Here is a 23,756-nt window from a genome sequence, read left to right as displayed (position 1 = left end):
TGAAAACAGGGCCATCCTATTTAATAATAATAGGGACGCGGGTGGTGCTGTGGGTTAAACCACAGAGCCTAGGGCTTGCCAAACAGAAGGTCGGCGGTTCGAATCCGCACGACAGGGTGAGCTCCCGTTGCTCAGTCCCAGCTCCTGCCCACCTAGCAGTTTGAAAGCACTTCAAAGTGCAAGTAGATAAATAGGTACCACTCTGGTGGGAAGGTAAACAATGTTTCTGTGTGCTGCTCTGGTTTGCCAGAAGCGGCTTTGTCATGCTGGTCACATGACCCAGAAGCTGTCTGCGAACAAACGCCGGCTCCCTCGGCCTATAGAGCAAGATGAGAGCGCAACCCCAGAGTCGTCCGTGACTGGACCTAACGGTCAGGGGTCCCTTCACCTTTTTATATGATGATGATGATGATGATGATGATGATAATAATAATAATAATAATAATAATAATAATATCTCACCCACCTGGCTGGGTGGCCCTAGTCAGTCTGGGTGGCTTCCGACATATATAAAAACAATAAAACATTAAACATAAAAAACCCTTCACTATATAGGTTTGCCTTCAGATGGCTCGGTGGTCTGATAACTCCACACCTCCCAACATTTCTCTGATGGAAACACGGACGTCTTAAGCAAAAGTGGGATGTTTCAGCATCTAATACGAAACTAGGACGGATTCTGTAAACCCAGCACTGGAAAATAGCAACACTTGGAAGGTCTGCGTACTACTGACACAACACAGTTTCAGTAAATGCGAAAGGGAAAATGAACCCAGGTTGACCCACACAATGCTTTTGAAGCACATTTAACACACATTTAAAGCACACAGCTTCCCTCCAAAATCCTGGGCACTGCAGTTCAAGGGAGCTGGGAATTGTAGCTCTGTGAGGGCAGATTACAATTCCCATGATTCGTTGGGAAAGCCATGTGCTTTAAATGGGCCTTAAATGTTCAGTGTGGACATGAGCTTTGCCTTGTTTTGAATTCGTTGGTGGTCAGCTGACTTTACAGGAGTTGTTGATAAGATGCCTACCTCAAGATATAGGTGCATACAGGGAACAGCATTCTCATAGGTCTGTTACGGTAGTACTTCAGATCTCTAGTTTGAACGCTGTCCAGGAGATGTGGCACGGGTACCAGTGTGGTGTGGCACTTAGAAGTTTGCCTTTGGAGACGGAAGATACAGGTTCTGGTCCCCTAGAGCTGGTGCACATCTGCTCCAGCAAGCCCAATAGGCATCAGTCAGTGACTGCATTAATTTATATCTCCCCCTACTCTTTCTGTTATGTACTGAAGTTCTCACCCTGGGCCAGCAGGGGGATACTGTAGATAGTTATGCAAATAAGGGATTGAAAGTGACGTTCAGTGATTGGATAGTTTTAGAAAATTGTTACAGTTACATTGTACTGGAGCTCTGTATAAGCAGGCTGACTGAACCCTTCAGTTCAGTTTTGTTTTGGCCTGTGAATAAACAAGAGCTGTTTGAAGAATCGCTGTGTTGTCTGATATGTTCACCCACAACTTAACACTTTCTGTGCACACATATGCAAAGGGTTCTTGAATTCACCCAATAGCAGAACTTAAAACCTTGCGAAGCTCCTACCTCTGCTGAAATCTGAAGCAACATCAGGCTTCTATCATCTGCAAAAAACAATAGCTATTATAGAGTCGTGTGTGTGTGTGTGTTTTAACTTTCCATATCAAATTCCAGCCTATAGCTACTTTAAACCTTTGGCCAGTCACAGACTCACAAGAGACACTGGCCAATGCGGAAATCGTTTTGAAGCGCTGTGACACCATTGCCCAGTCATGGTGTCATTGAGATTAAAATGAAACCAACCTATGAGTTTGGATTGACTATTTTCTGCCATTATCCGTTTTCTTTTGTGCCTGAAGATTACCATCTCGGCCGTCTGCCCTCTCTACCCACGGTATGTGTTGATTAAATTTGCCATGCAACACAGCCATGCGGGGAGAAATTGAGTTTCTAAATGAGAGCATAAATGTCCTTGCATCTCTGAATTTAAAACTTATCCTTTTTGTTATTTCAAATAATAAATGTAGGAGAGAGATATTTTCGTGAAACATTCACTAAATCCCCTTTTAAAAAAAAGTGATTTAAAGAAAGTTCTTTCAGTCTCTTCCAATGCCCTGTTTCCAAGTGCCTATAAAAGCACAGTTGTAATGATCATCAACCCCTGCCTTCTGCTTCGTCTGAGAATGTGTGGCTTCCCTTAGCCCTTCTCACAGCGTGAGTTCAGAGAGAATATTCAAACCAATAAGAAATGGAAATGATACACAGGCAGAAGTGTTGCCAACCACTTAAGAAATGTATGAGGGGGAAGTATGATCAACATAAAAGCAGACGGTGTGAAATTTGTGTATTTGCTCTTTGCCTGTGAACAAATAAACCCAATCACACAAACTCACCCTAAAGCCTGTTCAGTCCTTCTATTAACTTTGCAAACAGTTAGATTTTTTTAAAAAATAAAAATAATATAATCTGTAAACATTACTGCCATGCTGCGTGCTTGCCAGCATCTCTCAATGTTCCTTCTCCATTATTATTGGCTGCCTCCAGGCTGCTGCTGTTTTTCAGGGGGGGGATTCAATAACATGTCAGAAGTTTAGGCTTGTGCAATTGAAGTGGAAGTAAGTGTTCTCTCACCCTAGCACAACAAGCCCACTTTTAAATAACAAAACTGATTTGATGTGGCTTAGGAAAGAGCAACTTATTCAGGATCAACATAGGTGTGTGACAACATTACGATAGCTTCCACTTATTCCCCTTCCCACTCCAAACTAAATACAGTGGTACCTCAGGTTAAGAACTTAATTCATTCTGGACGTCTGTTCTTAACCTGAAACTGTTCTTAACCTGAGGTACCACTTTAGCTAATGGGGCCTCCTGCTGCCGCCATGTGATTTCTGTTCTCATCCTGAAGAAAAGTTCTTAACCCGAGGTACTATTTCTGGGTCAAACAATGCCTAACCGCAACCCTAACAAAGTTGTGACGATTGCTACGAGGTAGGCGAAAACCAAGTGGCCAGTGCCAATTTGCCAAGTGGAAAAATTTCTACCAGGCCCCTCGGACAACCAAGGCAACCAACCAAAGTCCATAGCAAGGCCAGTGCCTAACCTGCAAATAGGGAGGGAGGGTGGGTGATTGAGGAAGCGAGGCAAGAGGAAGTCCTCCGGCTCGTTCCTCGGTTTAAACTACCCTGGCCACGCCCGCCCGGCCAGTGGATTGGCTGGCCGGGCTCTGACGTGGCCGGGATCCTCCGGGCAACGGGGGGCAAAGTCCCCTGCCCCCGGTGGGGAGTAGGTGGCCACACGTTCCACCACAACTCCTCCCCACTGGGAAGTGGAGCAGATTTGCTGTGCAGATCCTTGGCATGGGCACTGAGGGTTTAAAGCCACTCCCGAGTTAAGGAGGGGGGGTTGCGGGCTCACGCCCCCATCCCCATTCTCGCGGGGCTAGCCCAGCCCCGCGGGATTTAGTGATTCCATTATTCATGCCCGGCAGCGCCAGCCAATAGGCGGGCGCGGGGGCGGGCCCAGTGGAGGGCACTTAAGGTCAGGGCAGCCTGGGCTCGCCCCTTTTCCTCCGCTTCACCAGCCGCAGTTTCCCACCCACCTGCCCTTTAGGTGTGCTTTGGACTTTGCTATGGGCTTCGGCTGGTCGCCGCAAGGGGCCTGGTAGGAATTTTTCCATTTGGCTAATTGGCTGAATTTTGAAGCCACTTGGTTTTTTCGCCTACCTCGTAGCAAAACGTCACAACTTCTTGGTTTTGGCAGTTAGGCATTGGCCGGGGTATTGTCATGCAAATGTGGTCGGGGGGAGGTTCGCCATCACCTCCCCCAATCCTTGAAGGGTAGTTCGTTAAAGGACTCCGGGGGGCCTCGCCTCGTCCGAAACCTACGGAGGCTAGGGCCTAAAGCGCCCCCCGAGCGGTAACCCCTCGGGGAGCACCTACGGATGTGCATCTCGGGGGGCTCCCCCTGTTGGTGCTTAACCCTTCCCGGTTAGACCGGATAGTCTGTTAGGGCCAATGCCTAAGGCTAATACCGCTCTTACCTGTAATCAATAAAGTTGTGGCCATTTTACGCCCATTAACCTAAATTCTGGTGTCCGTGTCTTCATTTATTCCATCTGGGGTGGGGGCGGGTATCGCCACGCAAAGCACGAAGGCACATGAGGGACTCAGCAAATCTGTTCATTTTGACGATGATCGTTCTGCAGACATGGCACATTTTTGTGAGCGCAGCTACATCAGCAGGTCTGACAACACACAGGATTGCCTTTGTTTCCTACCCCCCTTTCTTCATCCGACATAAACCGCAAAGTCAAACGCCTTCACCTGATGCTTCGAGAGACAGAGACTGCTAATTACTATCTTTAGGACCGCAGGTATCCACCTGCTGACTCCTCAACAGCTGTAAGGTCCTGGGGTCAGATTTGCTGGGTCCCTCATGCGCCTTCATGCAGAGTGCGATACGTAAAATATTGGAGTGAAATGTCCTACACTCCCTCATAAGTGTCAAAGCCTCTCTTTATAATTAAACCCAACGGTGTCCCTACTGAGCTCTCCCCCTCCCTTTTTTACATAAAAAATATGTTTGGGTTAAAGCGAATATTTATTATTCGTTTTTTATGTGTGTGTGTGTGTGACAGAAGGGAGTGCTGTTTGATTTTCCTCTTGGCTGACAACTTTAAAAGGGGAAAGTGAATTCGCTAATCCCCACAACTCCTTTTCTTAATATCCTGTGTTTCAAATAAAAGCACTTGATCCTTGTTATTTCTAACAACAGCCTTCCTTGGAGACGCCGGCATTTGCACATTATAATGACTTGCGAGCAGTGGAGTCACTCATCTTCAGTCCAGAAAATAAAATGGAAAAGTCAGACAGGAACTGAAGGGAGAAAAAACAGATATAAATATGAGCCAAACTTGGGAACGTGTGTTTGCTTTCAGTCAAAAGGTTTCCAAATATTGCCTTCCCCTAAGGAAAGAGGTGAGGAAGGGAGACAAAGAGTAATGTTTGCGAGAGAGTTCTTCATACAAACCATGGGTTCAAGCTCCACGTTGGGCTATGATTCTATGAGAGAGAAAGAGACAGACAGACAGACAGACAGACAGACAGACAGACAGAGACAAGAGAGAGAGAGATTAAACCTCTCAGATAGGCCCCAAATCAACCTTGATTTGTTCAAAGCAAAGCCAAAAGTTAATGAAATAATTCAAGTAGCTTGAAGTAAATGCAATTCCTCACATTGTAGGAATTGATCTGGTGTTCTGAAGGGCAGCTTTCTCTCTCAGCAATAAATTTCACCTGAAACTTGCAAATTTGGTTCGTACGGCAAGAATAATCCCAGAAACTATTTGCATGGACTGGGCTGGTAAGGGTGGGGGTGGATAAGTTTTTAAAAGTGCCACAATGTCTCATTTTAAATGAAGAACAGAAGACAGAGGACCAAAGCCAGGATTTCATGCCCACACTTTCATTAACACCGGCTAAGGAGAGTCGGTATGGTACAGAAGCTGACAACATCACAGGGAAATCTCACCTATACCAATGGCTATGAGTGAGTACTTTGAACCCAGATGGGGCATAATTCAGCCCTACTTTGGCCAATTTTATTTCAAGCACCACCAATGACAATAGGACAGCGGTGCATGTTGTGCTCGTGTCGAGTTTGCAGGCTTCCCACATGCATCTATGTAGTTGGCCACTGTGGAAAACAGGATAGTGGTTTAGTTGGGCCATTGCTCCTGTGATTCTCCTGCACCGTAGCCTTGCTGTAGGTCACTGTCACCTTCCCTTATCCCCACTGTGTCCCTCTAAACATGGCTGTAATAAGCCCCTTGGTATAACAGCTCTGAGTTCTCTGAGTGGCAGGTAGATGATTGAGCTTTACCAGTAGTCAATCTGCAGATCCTCCAAATGTCCCTATTTTCCAGGGACAGTCTTGGATTTACAGATTTACAGAAGCTGTCCCAGTTTCTGATTTGATCCCAGAATGTCCTGCTTTTCCTTAGGATGTCCTTATTTCCATCGGAGAAATGCTGGAGGGTATGGAGTTATGTGACCCCTTATGCCAAAGAGACAAGTAACTATACAGGAGACAGCCCTGCATGGTATTATGTTTTTATATACAGTATGATGGAAGCCACACAGAGTGGCTGGGGCAACCCAATCAGATGAGTGGGGTATAAATAATAAAACTTATTATCATGGAAAAGGGCACCCCTATTTTCATTGAAAATGTATACCTGAAGGAGCGTATCCACGCCCATCATTCAGCCTGGACACTGAGGTCCAGCTCCAAGGGCCTTCTGGCGGTTCCCTCACTGTGAGAAGTGAGGTTACAGGGAACCAGGCAGAGGGTAGTGGCTCCCGCCCTGTGGAACGCCCTCCCATCAGATGTCAAGGAAATAAACAGCTATCTGACTTTTAGAAGACATCTGAAGGCAGCCCTGTTCAGAGAAGTTTTGAAAGTTTGATGTTTTATCGTGTTTTTAATATTCTGTTGGGAGCCGCCCAGAGTGGCTGGGGAAATCCAGCCAGATGGGCAGAGTATAAATAATAAAGTATTGTTATTGTTATTAGAGAAATGTTGGAGGGCAGGGGTCAGCAAAGGTTTCTGACTCACAAATGTTTAACAACCAGTGGCATAGCGTGGGGGGTGCAGGGGGGGCCGGCCGCACCGGGCGCAACATCTGGGGGTTAGAGTTAGGGGGCGCAAATCTACGGGTTAGGGGGCACAAATTACTTGCCTTGCCCCGGGTGCTGACAACCCACGCTACACCACTGTTAACAACAGAAAGAAAAGTGAGTGTCCTAATGCCAATGTTAAGCTACTGAAATGACCAGAGCTGACTTGGGATGGGCTTTGTGTGAAAGAATTGTGGCCCAGTTCAGTTCTAGGTCCAAAAACAAATTCTTAAGCACAGAAAGGTGTCCAGAGGCACTGCTCTCATTAATTCCAACTGAATGTCTTTTTCACCTGGCTCTGGTGTGTTGTGTGTGTGCGCGCGCGCATGTTTTAAATAAATCTTGGGGGTCCTAGTAAAAAAAATGAAATAAAGGAGAGACAACAAGCTTGCAGTCTACCTATTGCAGTTCTGTTGCAAATGATGTCGGATTGCTTGAACCACATATCTTGTAACTTGCAGCGTTTACATGAAGCTTAAAACAAAGCTTTTGCCTCGAAACAATCCTAGAAGTTAAGCTCAGCAAAAAGACAGCAACTTGTCTGAGACCACCCAATGAACATCGTAACAGAACAGGAATTAGACATGGGATCTCTAATATCCAAGCCCGACATTCTAGCCAAAGAGGCAGAATAAGAGAGATGCTGCCGATTCAGAATTTGCTGCAAGAAACATGCTGTGTCGAATAGCTCTGAGCCATTTTTGCCTCCTCGATTTCTGGGGGAAATGGAAATCAGTCGTTGACCTTGCCTCTTCAGCCGGTTGTCAGAGTTCCCAGCAGCAACCAGTGGAAATGGAATCTGGCTTAGTATTTCCCTGGTGAGTTAATTAGTCGATGGCAGTTTGCAGATCCTTTCCCCTCTGTCTTTATTCATATTCCAGTGTAACTTTTTGTGGCAAGGCAACATGGCTTTCATGGCTGAGACATGAAATTGGGCAGCCTATTACAGTGGTCTCAGTGGGACGGCTTGCATTCAGATAGCTAACTGATTGAATAGGAATACTTGCGCCCTTAAATAACTTGGGCATTTTGGAAATCTTTCCCTTCGGATGTGGTTTACTGCAGCCAATGTTTACTGGCCAGGATAATAAATCCAGCCCATAGTTTAACCAATGCTACCGTAAGCTGTTTCTTTCAGGGTGCCTGCAGAGAACAGGCCTGTACAAAACAGAATGTCCACTACCTTATTTACAGCACTTCCTTGCCGCTTTTTCTGGCTATGAATGCTGAAGCGCAACTCAAGGTTTGGAAATGGGCATGATTTAAATCAGCAAGTAAAAGGGCCAATTTAAATCAAGTTGCCCATATGTCCTAAACCAGGGGTCAGCAAGGTTTATCTTGCCTGGGCTGGATTGGTCCCACGGAGATCCCTCCATGACGGGCAACTCAGTTCAGGGGCGGCTTGTGGGCCAGTCAAATGACCTCTGTGGGCCGCTTGTGGCCCATGGGCCTTAGGTTGCTGACCCCTGTCCTAAACAATGGTGCCAATCTGTCCACTGTTTCATAAGGCCTCGATTCTACCACACTATACATTTCCCATGCTTCTTCTTCTTTCACTAAATAGCAAATATAGCAAACATGGTTCCCTCCAAGTGAGCTTTGAGCTACAAATAAGTTTGAGCGGGGACCCTCCTAAACCCTAGAAATGGATAAATGGTAGGATTTTGAGTATTTGGGATATGAAGGGAGGAATACAAGCTGCAGAGGAATTCCTGAGCCAGCCTATGCAAAATAACCCAGCCAAGCTAGGACCATTAAAAAAATAATACAGGGCAATTTTAGGGTCATTAGCAACACAGGAGAACTGTCCTTACCTTCTACCCTTAGGTGTGAACAGAGACTGCAGATTTGGAAGATTGCCAGGGTAACTGGGTGTGAGGTGACAGGAGAACAGTCTTTAGCAGGGTGTGCAAAAGAAGGAGAGAAGAAAGGGAACGCTCCATCTTGGGCAGGTTGGCTGAAGGTAGGCTGGGAGAGTTGCCTTTGACTCCAGGAAGTTGCACACTGAAAATTTTCGCCTTCTTTTCAGCGTTCCTCTTTTCTACTTCACTCTGGACATGCATCTTCCCACATGAGCTGTTATGGCTTGGTCTCTCCCACAAACGCGAGACGACTCTGGCTGTTCATTATTTCAGATTTATTGCTAAAACAACAAACTAGGACGGAGCTCCTCTACTCATCGTCCTCCCCAGAAGATGGAGTTGCCCGGACTGAGCTCCTCCCCCTTCCCCAACACGGAAGCCCCCACCTTCTTTTCCCGTATCTTTCGCACATCTCTGCCACTTTTGAGATCCTATGAGATTTGGGAGACAATGCTTCCTGCATTCCAACATCTGACTCACTATTAGAGGTCCCACACAGCAGCCTGTCACTCTGGTCTTGTCTTTCGTCTCCCCTTTGTTCAGAGCTCAGATTACAGCTGCTCTCCCCCTCCTCTTCTGCTTTTAACTGTTCTCTCTCTGTGTCTGCTTCCTCTCCTCCTGTCAGCATCTGAGCTTCGCTGACATGAGCCATGTGGAACCGCACAAGTCTTTAATAGCCCTGAAAGACTCAATTTTTTCTTGGTGAGATTGCAATGCAAGATCATGGTCCCCAAAATGGCCTCCGTCCTCTGGTGAGAAAAAAATGGGATGTCCCAGTTTTACCCGGACAGTTGAGGTGTATGCTGTAGCTCAGTAACAGAACAACAGTTTTACATGCAGAAGGTCGCTAGTTCAATTCCTGGTGTTTCCAAGAAAGACTGAGAATGTGCTTTGCCCCAAATCCTGGAGAGCTACTGCCATTATGTATAAGGCAACTTCTCATGTTCCGATGAACTTTATGGTCCGGCAATGCCTTTCTTCTGTTTTATTCCTTACATATTTGGCTAGGTGTTCATAGTTCCTGTGGACCCTGATGCCCCCTTCTACCAGCTTCTTGGATCTGCAACCTTGAGTGCAGATGCTGTTGCAACCCAGCTCCTACCTTAACCCCCTTAACCAGCAGGGCCAGTGGTTAAGGATGGGAAATCCAATGACTTCTAGAGGACCATAGGTTCATCACAAGTTTCATAGTGCTGTATTGCCTTGGACCTTCATGGAAGTAATGCAGAGCAAGCATTTTGAAATGACTGGGACGAAAACATAAAATGAATTTTCATTCCAGAACAGAGCAGCAAATTTGATGCAAAGTGATTCAACTATGTATACATTTGAGGGGGAGGAGGACAAATGGCTAACCAACAGTGCACGTTTATTACAAACAAGTCCTGGCAAGCAGATCTATCGCCTAGTAATATCCTCAACAAATTACTGATTTATTTGATAACAGGAGCCGAGTGGCTCAATAACGGCCTTCCAGCACGGCATTTGATAGTGGTGTGCCATATAGTAAATTAATAAATACCAGCCGAATAAAAATACTTTAGCATAGATTAGAAATTGATCTTGTGCACTATGGAGGGAGAGTGTTAATGGGAAAAGACATCCAAACCTACCCAGGGATCAATCCTGGGAATGGCATTTTCTCTAGCGGCCAAAGGAAGTGTAGAAATGGTGCACTGAAATAGGATAAATGAAAGGGACTGGCTAGACGAAGAAGGAATGGTGCAAGGCTAAGCTGGGGATCAGGGAAGCATCGGAGTGGGAAGGCCCCCAAGCCAGGAGAATGGTGGTGGGATGCAGGAGACAGGTCAGAGGAAGAAGGAGGTGCAGACGGGTTGGAGGCTGAGCAAGCAACAGGTTTGAGGAAGCAGAGGAGGAGGCGGAGGCTGTGATGGATCCACAGCAACCTGCCAGTTCCACTCTTGTCCTCTTCCCTCCTCCCTTGTCTCCAAGAATGAGGAGGGCGATACATTTAGCAGAACCAAAGGAGTTTGTGACTGTGGGGATTGCAGCTGGCTGGGGAGGAGCTTTAGGAGGAAGTAGGAGCCTCAGATCCTCAATTCTGGCAACTGCTTCACAGGTGAGACCTGTCCGTGAAGTTCTCTGCTTGCGTTTTGTCTCTGTGAATAAAGAATCAACTCTCCAGTTGCCTCTTCTGACTCTGGTTCTGGACTGCTCTTCCACAGACCCTTTCCTGCTCATGAAACCCTGCTACCTCTTCAGCTTCCGCCACCTCCTCCTGTCAGTCTGCTCCCTCTTCTCCCTCTGACCGCTCATCATTGTCCCACCACCAATCCCCTGGCTCTGAGCTGTCTTTGCTTTGGAGTTCCCCTGCTTCTGCCTCTCGCCATCCTTCTGCATCCAGCCAGTCCGTTACAGTGGTACCTCGGGCTAAGAACTTAATTTGTTCTGGAGGTCTGTTCTTAACCTGAAACTGTTCTTAACCTTAGGTACCACTTTAGCTAATAGGGCTTCCCGCTGCCGCCACACAATTTCTGTTCTCATCCTGAAGCAAAGTTCTTAACCCGAGGTACTATTTCTGGGTTAGCGGAGTCTGTAACCTGAAGCCAGTGGTGTAGCGTGGGGGGTGCAGGGGGGGCAGCCTCACCGGGTGCAACATCTGGGGGTTAGGGTTAGGGGGCGCAAATCCACTGGTTAGGGGGCGCAAATTACTTGCCTTGCCCCGGGTGCTGACAACCCATGCTACGCCACTGCCTGAAGCGTCTGTAACCTGTGTTGGAAAAATGCCCGGGAAGGCCACCACCTTTCCAAGACACCGGGGCATCTCTCCGATGGTCACTCTCTGGCTGTAAATCTTCCTCAGTCCAGAGAGACTGGTGATAAGCGACCCTTCCCTACTGAGAGGAGCACGCTCGTCTTCTGGCATCTGATAGCAAAAGAAAGAGACAATCAGTAGCTCTAAACTACTTTATTTACAGTCTATATACAAAGAATCCATCAGCATGTCTGTGCTCTCTCAGCAGCAGTACAGAAAAGCATCACCCACAGAAGTGAAACCAAACTCTCCAACAGTACTGAGACTTCCTGTCTCACACTCTCAGACACTCACATGATATCAACAACCATAGTGCTACTACTGAGCAGCATGGGTGGATAAAAATCCTAACAACCTGAAGCGTCTGTAACCCGAGGTACCACTGTACACTAATGGACCATCCGCCATTAACTCGATGACCTACCAGGTCTCCTCTAACTGGAGGATTTCTTAGATCATGCTATCTGACAAACAGAATACCTGGAATACTCTTTTTAAAAACTCATCGCTGGCATCATCTTTCATTACTCAAGTCACCTTTCCCATGGAGGGGCTGAGTTCTCTTAGTTGTGGTTCGAAGGCCCGCCCCCCGCTTGGTAGAATAAAGACACGTTGACACAGAATATAAGGTTAATGGACAAGAAAAGGCCACAACTTCATTGATTACAGCAAGTGAGAAGCTATTGGCATTGGACCACGGAAGATTTGACTCCACCCACTCGAAGAGAGGTAAGTCTGAAGAGGGATTTAACCACCAGTAGGGGGAGCCTGTTGATGCTAATACAACTATAAGCTCTCCCCTGATGTCACAGAGGGTCGTGCCATGGCCCCCCGCCACACAGGCATCGGACAGGATCCACGACCGCTGGATTCCTTTAACGGAATACCCAAATTTGAAGGAGTAGGCGATGGCCACACCTTGCCCTTCCACACACCAACAACACATTCCAATGCCTAACCACCCAATACCAGGAAAGTTGTGATGATTGCTATGAGGTAGGTGAAAAAACCAAAAGGCCTAATGCCAGTTGGAAAAATTCCTACCAGGCCCCCTGGGCAACCTGGGCGACCAACCATAGGTCCATAGCAAGGTCAAGAGAAAAGCTAAGCCCTAAGGGAGTGGCGGGTGGGTGACTTGCGAACTCACGACGAGAAGGTGAGCAAATGGGCTGAATGGCTGGCGTGGCTGCATCTTGAGCAGCAAACCACGCCCCACCAAGCTGCCTGATTGGGTGCTCAACCAGGAGGCGTGGCATGACGCGGGAGTCATCTCCCTCCCACAACACCTCCCCTCCGGAAGGAGAAGAGGCCTTCTCTAACCCATTCCAATACCATCTTGCAGGAGACTGTAAAAGAACATACCTAAAATACACCCATCCACACGCCTATGCTGTCACCAGCACCAATCATCACAGCAAGACAAAGGCTTTGCAGAGAAAATAGACTGTGAGCATTGGTATATATCTCTCAGAAAGAGCAATAGATAAAGAGCAATTGGACTTCACAATGGCACTTTGCTGTGAGCCATTCATTTCTAGCCCCACAGCTCGGAAAGACAAAGGAAGAAACCTATAAAGGAAAGCAACAATAGTATTACCTTACCCTGATCTGAAGAGAAGGAGGAGAGGAGGCTCGTGGGAGGCATCAGCATAGTCTATAAATACAGTCAAGGTAACAGTAAAAGAATGAATGATTGGGATTTATTCAGTCTCAGAAGGATGTATGACAAGATGCAATGGCCTGGAGCTACAGAAGGAAAGGATTCGGGTAGCTATTAAGAAGAAGAAAAGTCTTTAATGATTACAGCAATTGGGACAGTGTATGGATCTGTCTAGGGAGACATTTAAGGCTCCATCGCTGACAGGTATATTCAAGCATCTATTGGCTAGCGCCTAAGGAATAGTGATGCTAAATGTATACTGTCAGTCGAGCTATCCAAGTGGTTTTTGGTATGACTGTATGATTCTGAAGTTATGGCTCCAATCTACTCAGAAGAAGAGAACAAGCGCTGGCTTGGAAAAGAATAATTCCCTCATACAGTCTGGGCCCAGGCATTTGAAATCAATTTATAGTCATTTCAGGAGATAATAAGGGTTTGACATCTAGGGGAGAAACCTTGTTTCTCTCTTTTGAATAAAACGATTGGACTAAAAGAAGAAGACACACCCAAACTTTGCCCAGAACTTGACCTGATTCTTAATTTAAAATATGCAACACAACTGACATCAAGCAATTTCTTCTCTTAAGAAAATATATAACAATGATACCCGGAGCAAATGGATTTGAAGTACCAAAGAACATATATTGATTCATGATTTTGGATGAATATAAAAAAAGCATCTCAGTGCTTTCTGAACACATAAAATAAAAATCCTTCTTATGCCATACTGAAAAATAAGCTGGAAAACACATTATAGTCAAAGCTCTCCCTGCAGAGTACAGCACCATTTTTGTTCTGGTAAGAAAAACGATCCTGAAATTACTACAAGTAACACCCAGCCATTTTGTATTTAGAGCCTTCAACCTAGATCTGTGCTAATAGTTGTACCTATCAAATTGTGGTCCAAAATAGGGATGCGCTTGCATTTAGCTATTATGGTGGAACTCAGGGCCAAAATAGATTTAACGTTAATACACTGACCTAGTTTTTCTTTAATAAATAGCAACTGGGCACAAATGTCCGCATGCACATACAATCTCACATGGATCTGGATCATGACTTCTGCAACTTCCACTTAATAAAGGACAAGAATCACACAAGGGTCACTCACTTGACATGCAAATGCATATGATACGGTACCTACATTTTGTCTGCTGCTGCTTGTAGAATTCCACTGTATTGTGACTGCAAAATACTTTGGCCATTTGTCATGGTAGTACAGTGATACCTTGGTTCTCAAACTTAATCCATTCCAGAAGTCCGTTCCAAAACCAAAGCGTTCCAAAACCAAGGCACACTATCCCATAGAAAACAACCCCTAAAACAGAAATTTACCATGGATTTTACTATCTAACAAGACCATTGATCCATAAAATGAAAGCAATAATCAATGTACTGTACTATAAAATAAATAAGACAGTATTGTAGATGATAAAAATTAAAATTAATTTTCCCCCTACCTGCACTGATGATAGTCATTGTTTGGATGTGTGGGCTTTTAGCCATTTACGCAGTCGCACAATCAATCAATCCGTAGCTGAACTGGGTTCCACACAGTCACAAAAACAAATTAACCGAAAAAGCCTCAGAAACATAAAATAAATAGCAAAAACAAAAGTGCCAAACTTAATCCATTCCGGAAGTTCTTTTGACTTCCAAAATGTTCAAAAACCAAGGCACAGCTTCTGATTGGTGTAGGCGCCCTGGAAACATTAGCTGACAGCTGCATCGGATGTTCAGCTTCTGAAAAACGTTTGAAAACTGGAACACTTACTTCCGTGTTTTTGGCATTTGGGAACCAAGGCGTTTGGGAATCAAGGTACCACTGTATATGACAGAAATAGAAACCATATTAAGGATGCTTGAGTAACGAATATTCTTCCTAAGGCATAAGATGGGAAGAGCAAGTGTCATCCACTATTGGCTGACTTGCAGCATGGCTTGAGTTTTGCAGATCCTGAAACAGGCATCACCAACCACCCAGTGTTCTGTTAATAAACTGCATTTCATTCTACATACTGTGCATCTCTATTCATGCCAGAACATAATCTTTCATTTTCATTTCAGAACATGAGCAGTCATCTAAGGAAAAAGCAGAGATTTCCTTTCAAGAACATGAATGACCAGCATTCAAGGTTAGCCTCCTCCTTGAAGCAACTTTCTTATTTTAAATTAAAATAAGTGCCATCAACAAAGAACTTTTGTGACGGCCAAAGTCTATTGAGCTCTAATATTTGCATGGAAGGCTGGTGGTTCTAAGCTCTTTTTCACCTGGCTTGGAGAGCAAATGATCAACATTTGATCAATTCTAATGAATACCATGCCTTCTGTCTTTCCTCTTACTAGTCACAGAGTAAGAAGACAGAATACCTGTTTAGGGAAAGTTGATTTATTTAAAAAAAAGATGAAAAGGTAAGTGTATTTGACTGATAAAAGCACACATGTAGTCTTCTGCACAAGTTCTCTACAATTTTTTTTCAGTCCTTGGATCCAGTTTTACCTCTGGTCTGCAACATGAGACACATTGCCTTTGGATCTTATGGTGAAGGATGGGTTAGAAATCTTATAATATAAATAAAAATATGTATCTCCCTGTTCTATTAGGCCTTTCTAGGCACCATAAGAGCTGAGCATGAATATGCATGGTGGTGGGGAGTGTCGTGGTGGTGGTCCTACATGTGGGGGCTTCAGGAAAATCCTTATACCAAGTCAGAGTGTTGGTCCATCTCACTTGGTTGTGTCTTCAGGCTTCAGCCAGTGGTCCTTCTGCATCTTACCTGGAGATGCTGAGGACTGAAAATAGGACCTGTTGCATGTAAGGCATGGTTGGTGACCTACAGCCCTTTCCCAAATGAGATATACATACGTAAGCCTGATCGGTAATTCTAAGGGCCAAACTAGATGTGACATAGAAGAAAACAAGGAGTGTCTTCTGACTGCCAAGAAGACACTTAATATGGTTGTAGGAACAGGGTGTATACTTAACTAGTTTATCCAAAACTCACCTTCCTCAAGATGCTTTCCTCCAAACAGGGAAGGAGATATACAAGGTGTGAGCAGAAAGTTCGGTGAATGGTCACAAAAACAGAGAGAAATATTCAAACATGCATACCTTACAGGCCTTCAAAGCAAGCTCCCTCTGCTACAATGAACCATTGACAACGTTTGTAGAACTCTTGGAAACTTCTGGAGAAGTCCTCTTTTTGTACTGCTTTCAGTTCCCTCATCACAGCATCTTGGACGTGCAAAATGTTGGAAAATCTGTGCCCTTTCAGTGCAGATTTCAGTTTTGGAACATCAAATGTGTGGCTGTGTGCAGCCCCCTGGATCCCAGCGCAACTCCTGGTAGTTTGGGCTGGCTTCATCCTCCCCAGGCTGGATACCTGGAGGTCTCTGCCTACCTCAGCCAATTGCCCAATCCTGCCTGGGGAGGCATTGCCAGGGGATTGGCCAGGTAAGGGGAGGGACCGTCCTGTCCAAACAACAGAAGGTGAATCTTACCTGCGAAGTGGCAGTCAGCTCCAGAGCTTCTCCAACCCTCCCCTAAATCCGGTGGGGCCAGACTGGGAGAATATGGAGGGCGGGACAACTCAGTAACCTCAGTAACGATTTCACACAGAATATGCAATTCTTCCGCCATCATTCGGATGGACAAACGCCAATCCTGCATCAATAACTCACGAACATGGTTGACATTTGACACCGTTCTGCTCATCGATGGTCTGCCAGACCAAGGGTCATCTTTGATGGTTTGCCGCCCTTCATGGAATGCTTAAAGCACTCATACACCATCTTATCGAGTTACAGCTGCATCTCCCTACACAATTGTGAGCATTTCATGGGTTTCTGGTGCTGATTTTATATTCGGATGTTTCTCGCTGTCTGATTTCTGTGACCATTCACCGAACATTCCGGTCACACCTTGCATATGCATGTGTATATGTGTATATGTATGTGACATTTATGGTCAGACTACTTTATTCCTTCAACTTTCAACCTTCCTTCTTTCTATTTAATTGGATCCCTGGTCTAAGTGCTGCGTCACAAAAAACAGAATAAACTGTAACTGGCCCTGGGTTCCTGCTGTAGCCACTGCTCAAGATGCTTCTGCTGCCGACCTCTCTGCTGATCACATGCAATTTGTCTGATTTATGCCAGTTGCTTCCTTTCCTTGGCATGCATTCCCAGCATGCGACTGTTTTGCTAGCTCCTTTGCCAAGTGTGTGGCTTGCTGCAATAACACATTTACTGACAAATTAATATTTTCTCTTGGCTCGAGTCTTATGTTTATTTTGTTTAGCATGTCAGTTTCCCATTCACAGAGCTGTCGTATTCCTAATCAATTGACTTCCAATCGTGAATTTTGCACAGACTTAAAGAGGCGAGGGGTGGGCAGGAGAAAGCATGAATACTAAAGTAAAAGGGTTAATGCCATACGGAGTTTTCCCCGCCCTTCCTATCTTGTATAGTCCAAAATTTCCAACCTTCTGGCTGATACTTTATTAGCTTTCTTCAAATGGCTTACTCTTAAGTGTGTGAGGGATGAAATGCTCTGGCAATTTGATATTATTATTTTTGCCACTTTTCTGTAATCAACGTCTTTCAGTGATCTCAGTATTTCTCTTGGAGGTTCTTTCTGCATGTAGACACATCAAAGGATATAGCTATTCTCACACCCTCAATAGATAATTGTTGGATAGCAGCATGAAGAGGAAGAAAAAGATCCCTGCAGCTGCTTACCGTGATTGCATTGCTTTTATTGTACCATTTCAGTAATTCAGCAGGCTTCTACACACAAAGAACTTAACTCCAGGAACACACAGTAGGTTACCTATGATTGTGCAGTTTTAGAAGGTCTAGAGTATACAAGCCTAACTAGATAATATAGAACCAATGTGGCATAGTGGTTAGAGCAGGGGTAGGCAACCTAAGGCCCGTGGGCCGGATGTGGCCTAATCACCTTCTCAATCCGGCCCATGGAAGGTCCGGGAATCAGCATGTTTTTACATGAGTAGAATGTGTCCTTTTATTTAAAATGAATCTCTGGGTTATTTGTGGGGTGTAGGAATTCGTTCACCCCCCAAAAAATATAGTCCAGCCTTCCACATGGTCTGAGGGACAGTGGACCAGCCCCCTGCTGAAAAAGGTTGCTGACCCCTGGATTAGAGTGTCAGACTAGGACCTGGGAGACCAGGGTTCAATCTCCCATTCAGCTACAAAACTCCCTGGTTGACTTGCCTGTCATTGCCTCTCAGCCTAACCTACACCACAGGGTTGTTGTGGGGATAAAATGAGGAGGAAGAAAACCATGGAAGCTACCTTGAGCTCCTTGGAGGAAAAGGTGCACCAGAAATGCAATCATTAAATGATATAATTTATGCATTTGATCAAGAATTACTCATAGTTAGAGCAGCCCCACTGAACTCAACCAAATGGTGTCTGTCTGCCAATGGAATGGGCATCCACACAACGGGACTTATCTTCCTTTCCTCTCCTCTGCCGTACTCATGTGCCCCCAAAAACTGCTCCAGAGGATTGTCCCATCGCATGAGAGGAATTCGGCTAGTGTGACATTGGAATGGAAGTCATTCAATGGGATTCCAGTTAGTCATGGCTGGACTAACTTTGGTCTATTCCAAAGAGAATAAGTATGACTCCAAACCAATACCCTTAAGCGCCCTGATTCAGAAATAGGTTTCTGTGCTTCCACCATGGACCTTGACTGGTATCTCCATAGATAATAGGGCATTGTGTGGTAAAGAATGACAACAACAATAATAGTCAGGATAACAACAACAATAACAACAATAATAATTTATTTATACTCTACCCTTCTGGCTGGGTTTCTCCAGCGACTCTGGGCGGCTCCCAACAGAATACTAAAAACATGATAAAAGATCAAACATTAAAAACTTCCCTCAACAGGGCTGCTTTCAGATGTCTTCTAAAAGTGAGATAGCTGATTATTTCCTTGACATCTGATGGGAGGGCATTCCACAGGGTGGGTGCCACCACCAAGAAGGTCCTCTGCCTGGTTCCCTGTAACCTCACTTTTCACAGTGAGGGAACCGCCAGAAGGCCCTTGGAGCTGGACCTCAGTGTCTAGGCTGAATGATGGGGGTGGAGACGCTCCTTCCGGTATACTGGGCCGAGGCCATTTCTTAGGTCAGCACCAACACTTTGAATTGTGCTCGGAAACGTACTGGGAGCCAATGTAGATCTTTCAGGACCGGTGCTATATGGATCTATTTTCCATGTGTGTGTTCCACATGTACAGGGTCCACACTGCAGGGTCCTATGGCTTTCCATAAAGCTTCTTCGGGAGGTTGGAGAACCCTCTGGAGTAGCATCCATTCTCATATGGTGGTGTTGTGGCTGGAAAGAAGAATTGGCAAATGTGGAGCTCAACCTACAATAATTATAATAATTATCCCAGGAGACAGTAAACTACAGTTCTGTGCATCTGGCATGAAACAATAGTCCTGAGCCTCTGCAGGAGAAGCCATGACTTGAGCATAATTGATAGTGACAAAACTCTTCTGTTCCAGCAAACCTTCTCAATTGCTGGTTCTAACCTTCCATTCCTTCTTAAGGGTATGTTTGTTTGATAACTGGCTGGTTGATAAGAGCCCATTAACAGCTAAATCCAGATTTGGAGAGGGTTTGGTTTCAGCTGTTATTTTAGGATTGATTCCTGCACTGGGACTGTTAACATTTTCTGAATCTCCCAATCCAGAGATTTGTAGTTGTCTCCCTTTACAAGCAATTCATAGACTTTGGGAAGTTGGGTCAAAAGTTGCCTTGGACACCAGAAAGAGTTCAGGTGTGGCAAGCCTTTTAGAAGATAAGTATTTTTCAGAATGTGGTAAATGGAGGTATTTTTACAAGATGCTTCTACCTTTTGACTATTTAGGGAAAGTGTCAGCTTTTGGTGTCTTTTTCAGCTCATATTTAAGGAAAGTGAAGGAATGAATAAACATGCTTGTGGAAACTGTTCATCATTTGAACCCTGTTAGAAGGTATGGTTGACTTAGCGGTACTTTGGAGAGAAGTCTGGCTGCCTAGCTGTGGAAGAAAAGAAAAGAAAAGATCATAGAAAGGTCAGTGAAAAAAATATTATTGGGGGAAACCTACTAATTAATGCTGCAGACACGACTGCAGAAAATTATTAGCATTTACACAACAAATACAAGCAGATCAACAAGGTAGCATTTTGCCTTAGGTGTTTGCAATAGCATTATCAACAGAATAATCAATACTTCTTATTTTGAAACATGTTTTTTGTTTAATTTGTCATTACATGCAGTTAGTCTGTAATGATGAAAGGGCAATAATCCAGTAATAACAACATGGCAGTGCTAACAAAAATCAATAGACTAAATTCACATTTCCTGCAGTAGGGTACCAGACTGCAAACCTGCAGGCGCTAATATGCTAATGTTACTCCCAGTATAGTAACTAGTAATCTGAAATTAATTGTCAAGACACCATGGTGTCTGCCTGAGGGCAGCGGGATCTACATCAATTCACTTCAGCATTCCTCTCTATGGGAGCTATGGGAGTTTTCTGGCAGAGATCTTTCTGCAAAAGTGTGGGGTTCCGACAGATCAGTGACAGTTTCCGTGAATGCCCTTCCAACATCTTCATTTTCCCCCTCAGGTGCGCCATTTCGATTCACACATGTCTTTCAGCGATGGATTAAAGGCAAGGTAAGCCCTGTGCTGAGGCACATTGTGAAACTCTCCAGAGCTTTCAGACTCATTTGGCACATTTGTCTGCTGTTGTGATGTCACCAGCATATGCAGACTTTGATGGCTTGAATTGCTCGTCTTTTGTCTGAGGCAACCAAGATGGTCATTGGAGTTTTCCTCTGGACTGGGTTGCATTTTGAGTCAAAACTACTCCCTCCTATCTGCCCATTTATCTATAAGGTGGCCAGTGGCTGGAAGACTACCAAGTCTGGGGCTAGAGGCAGGAAAGTCTTGTTTCTTCTGCATCATTTTGGCCTATAAGTGGTATATAAATTAATAAATTCATAATAAATTAATAAATCACTGGTGCCAGAGTCCCTGGAGAATTGTAGGAATGCCAGGTGTTATATGAATACCAAACTCCCTGGAGATGTGATGTTTCAGGAATTGTGCCTAGATTGTGAGGGGCTGGGGGGGGGGTCTGAAGTGGATTTGGAGTTGGGCCAAGAATTAACTGATCTACAAATTTTGATTGATTGCCCCAAAATTCAGTTTGCAAACTCAGCCTCCATCTGTCAATAAATCGCCATCTTTGCCCACTGCTTCAGGGAGCTTCTGGGGCTGCCTCACGACATGGGGCTCCTCCTCCAGCTTCTTCATGGCCTTCTCAAACTTGAATGTGACCTAGGAGGCCACTCAAAGAGGTCCTGGAAGAACTTCTCCTGCCAGGCCAAGAGGGAACCCTGGAAGGAAACAAGGAACGATGTTATTTGAGCACAAGGGCTCAGCACTAGCTTCCAACAGCTTGATGGGCTTCTGCGCTGATCCAGCAAGCTCTTCTTAGGTTCTCTGAACTGTATATGTTTCACCAGGAGAGAACCATATAACCGTGTTTCAACTTTGGCTTCAAAATCAGTTTGGGTAGCTACTATAGGCCAGAAGGGACACGAGTGGTGCTGTGGGTTAAACCACTGAGCCGATCAGGAGGTCAGTGGTTCAAATCCCCACAATGGGGTGAGCTCCCGTTCCTCGGTCCCTGCTCCTGCCAACCTAGCAGTTCAAAAGCACGTCAAAGTGCAAGTAGATAAATAGGTACCGCTCCGGCGGGAAGGTAAACAGTGTTTCCGTGCGCTGCTCTAGTTTTGCCAGAAGTGGCTTAGTCATGCTGCCCACATGACCCAGAAGCTGTACGCCGGCTCCCTTGGCCAATAAAGCGAGATGAGTGCCACAACCCCATAGTCGGCCATGACTGGACCTAATGGTCCCTTTACTTTTACCTTCCACATGAAAATGAAGCCATGTTGTCTGAAGAACTACACCTACTAATGTTCCATATCATTTGCACCTTAAGAAAAAACCCAATATTTTATTTACTTCCCTGTCTTTACAAGATACCGTATTTTTCGCTCTATGCACCTAGTTTTTGGAGGAAGAAAACAAGAAAAAAAATATTCTGAATCTCAGAAGCCAGAACAGCAAGAGGGATCACTGCGCAGTGAAAGCAGCGATCCCTCTTGCTGTTCTGGCTTCTGTGATAGCTGTGCAGCCTGCATTCGCTCCATAAGACGCACACACATTTCCCCTTACTTTTTAGGAGGGAAAAATGAGTCTTATAGAGCAAAAAATACGGTATATGCCTACCCACTTAGGTGACCACTTCCTATATTGCGGAAATCAGTCTCTTAAGCTAAAGCCAAGAAATAGTATTATTTATGAAATTTAATATCAATATATTTATCAAGGCTTTGAGATTAGACCACTGAAGAAGCCTGGAAAACTACCTTGGGAGTGTGCTACCTGCAAGCCCCAGTTAAAGGGCCCCATCGGGGGCGAACAGCGGCCTTACTTAGACTGCCAGGGCAAAACAGCTGCAAAACGCCGGCACCCTGTCTACAACTTCATTAACATCCATCTACAACTTCACTAGCATCTCTCAGTATTGTGAACAACACCGAACTTACCGTTTGTTGGTACCTTCATGAACTTACCTACAAAGATAAAGAAAACAAAAGACTGAGTTAAGCATTTGAAAAATCCATTGAAACCAGATATTATAAGTTCGTCTTAGGTTGGGTAGTTCGTAAGTCTCTGTGGCTTTGCACAAGGTTTCGTACCGTATTTTTCGCTCTATAGGACACACTTTTTTCCCTTCAAAAATTAAGGGGAAATGTGTGTGTGTCCTATGGAGCGAATGCAGGCTCCTTGGCTTCAGCGATAGCAACGTGAAGCCTCCAAAGTGCAGAGGGAGCGCTCCCTCCGTGATCCGGAGGCTACGCGTTGCTTTCACTGAAGCCAGGAGAGTGAGAGGGGTCGGTGCGCACCGACCCCTCTTGCTCTCCAGGCTTCAGGGATAGCCGCCTGAAGCCTTTGCAGCACAGCGGGACCTCACGCTGCGCTCCAAAGGCTTCAGGTTCCTTTTGCTGAAGCCGGGAGAGCAAGACTCTCCCGCTTCAGCAGAGAGGGAGAGCTGCACAGCGCTCCTTCAGCGAAGCGGGAGGAGAAATGGAAGGGGCTCCGTTTCTCCTGCCGCTTCGCTGAGGGGGCGCTGAGCAGAGAGGGGGAGAATTTTTTTTCTTGTTCTCCCTCTCTAAAACAAGGTGCGTCCTATGGTTGGGTGCATCCTGTAGAGCGAAAAATACGGTATATTTCTTTCAGAAGATTGATAAAGAATGTATAATTATTTTGGTAATTATTGTGTGTTTATTAGTCGCCAACGTGTCGCATGAGTCGTACTACTTCTGTCAGCAACACAGGTTGCATTTTTCTAACTTTTTGTGCTATAGCTACCATGGCTGGGGCTGATCGGAATTTTAGTCCAAAATATCTGCATGGTATCATCTTGGTGAAAACTGTCCAAAGTCATGCTACCTCAGATTTTTTTTTAGTCTTCAGATTGCCACAGAACTCACCCTTGTTTTTGCTAAATATTTGCATCCTAATTTGAATTCAGCATCTCCCGTGGGATAAAGATGCAAAAGGGGAGGCAAAATTATGAGAATTATTAGTATTCTGCATGGCCTCTGGAAAGGTCAGCTCTAAAACACTTGTC

General features: G+C 45.2%; 1 long non-coding RNA gene across 1 annotated transcript; it reads right to left on the bottom strand.

Annotated features, from left to right (window-relative positions):
• Window positions 1–20,275: 20,275 nt before the first annotated feature.
• On the bottom strand, window positions 20,276–23,127 carry LOC309541807. The gene is made up of 2 exons (XR_014223953.1): window positions 22,669–23,127; window positions 20,276–21,450 (listed from the first exon to the last, which is right to left on the bottom strand). It is a non-coding gene; the product is annotated as an uncharacterized lncRNA (long non-coding RNA).
• Between the last annotated feature and the right edge of the window lie 629 nt (window positions 23,128–23,756).

The sequence above is a fragment of the Podarcis vaucheri genome (genome assembly GCF_965113315.1).
Source record: "Podarcis vaucheri genome assembly, chromosome: 10".
Lineage (NCBI taxonomy): Eukaryota > Metazoa > Chordata > Lepidosauria > Squamata > Lacertidae > Podarcis > Podarcis vaucheri.
Note: the sequence above shows the minus strand (reverse complement) of the source record. Positions and strands in the feature narration are given on the sequence as shown.